The sequence below is a fragment of the Apis dorsata genome, unplaced genomic scaffold, assembly GCF_000469605.1.
Source record: "Apis dorsata unplaced genomic scaffold, Apis dorsata 1.3 scaffold_207, whole genome shotgun sequence".
NCBI lineage: Eukaryota > Metazoa > Arthropoda > Insecta > Hymenoptera > Apidae > Apis > Apis dorsata.
Genome location: NW_006263491.1, coordinates 386,157 through 388,321, shown reverse-complemented (window position 1 = coordinate 388,321; position 2,165 = coordinate 386,157). Strand labels below are relative to the sequence as shown.

Sequence of the window (2,165 nt, the reverse complement as noted above, 5' to 3'; positions counted from 1 at the left end):
AATCAAAGGTCGAAACCGTGACGATTCGACGAAAAAAAAAAAAAAAATAAATAAATAAAAATAAAAAAAGAAGGAAGGATGATAAAGCTTGCGACCTCGGGACAAGGCAACAAATGCAGGAACAAAAAAATAAAGGAAGAAAAAGGTGATCGGCAAACAGAGTCACCAAACCAAACCGCAGCCATCGTCGGAACGATGAAACAAAATATTTGTGTGGTTTCAACGATTTTCGTGACGCGCTTCACCAACTCCCTACAAAATTCAATTTCTCCAGGAAGATTCGTTTACCACCCGTTGCATAACATATCCACCTACACACCGACTATGGTATGCTGTCACCTTGCTGTCCTACATGCATACGTACAGTATCGTCCAAAAGTTTGGAAACGGATATTTTCGAGTGAAAATATTGTGAAAATTTATTTATATTCTGTTGCAATGCAACATGTACATGTAAATATACAAAGTGTTTAATATTTTTTTTAGAACGATTCTGTAGATGAAAAGAAATATAAATTGATATTATTAAGTTATAAGCAATTGAAGTTGTGCATGATGAAGTGAGACAGAGAGATTATATTGTGAGAAAGTATCTATCTTTATCTCGCTTTATTATTGTACATATTTTAAATAAATTATTCACAAAAGACTCGTGATGTCGAATTACGTAATATGACTTATAGAAAATTTTTTATTTTTTTAAATATAAAAGTAATAAAAAGTTAACCTTTCTAAAATTTATTTAGTAAAAACTAATCCATTATTAAAGTATAATTTATGACTTGTAGGATCTGGTTAATAAAATACATATTTCAAAGAATTACGATTCTCAACCAAGAGAGGCGAAAGTTCTATCGAAAGAATAGGTTATGTTCGATTTGCGTGATCCTTGAATTTGATTAGATTCGTGGAGTAGAAACGAAGAAAATAGAGAATAATCAAGAAACCTGCTTATAAAAAGGGAAAAAGGTTTCCGGTGTTGCTCGGATTGAAGGCAGCATATTTGGAAAACGAGACTGTAGCGAGAGGTTTCACCGATGTTTCTGTAATTTTTCAACGATTTAGAACGAGAATGTTTCCCCCTTTTACCAGCAAAGGGATAGTTTACGGGTAGAATTAGCTTTCCAACCCAATTTGTACGAAATTGTGTAATCTAAATAACTTCGTGTGCCTTGTTGTGTACAGGTTATATCGAAAATCACGATACAAGTTGAAGAATATGATTCTTCGAGCAAAAAGTAAATTGAAAATGTAGAATGATAATATTTGAAAGATATGATTCTATAGAATTAATAGAACCATTTGACATGTCAACAATTCTTGTATTAATATAAATCTAACAGCTTGATTATATTTCCTTCAATCAAAACTTCTCTGTCTTTTTCTTTAACCAATTCACAGTAATCTAACCATTGATGCATCATCCAATCCAATTATTTTTTTCATCAATCTATTCTATAATCTAATTAATCTAATCAAGCTAAATAACCTATTATTACATTCAACGTTACACAATGTTACATTTAATCACACCTATTCTAACCTATTCTACAATCCAATTAATCTAATCAAACTTCATAACCTAATACATTATTAATATTCACTGTTACACATCTGATCATACACAATTATAATCAAATATAATTCTTTTCATTCATCATATATATATATATGTATAATGAAAAAAAACCCATGGAAAATTTGTTCATATACATACATACATATATATAATGAAAAAAGAAACCATGGCAAATTTATTAATAACAATTAATCTAATCAAGCTAAATAACCTAATATTATTACATTAAATATTACACAATGTTACATTTAATTATACCTATTCTCACTTATTCTACAATCCAATTAATCTAATCAAACTTCATAACCTAATACATTATTAATATTCACTGTTACACATCTGATCATACACAATTATAATCAAATATAATTCTTTTCATTCATCATATATATATATATGTATAATGAAAAAAAACCCATGGAAAATTTGTTCATATACATACATACATATATATAATGAAAAAAGAAACCATGGCAAATTTATTAATAACAATTAATCTAATCAAGCTAAATAACCTAATATTATTACATTAAATATTACACAATGTTACATTTAATCACACCTATTCTAATCTATTCTACAACCC

General features: G+C 28.3%; 1 protein-coding gene across 1 annotated transcript in view; it reads right to left on the bottom strand.

The window, feature by feature from the left end:
- LOC102674519 overlaps positions 1 to 2,165 on the bottom strand; it is a 378,471-nt gene that overhangs the window by 64,198 nt on the left and 312,108 nt on the right. The gene's annotated exons all lie outside the window — the stretch shown is intronic.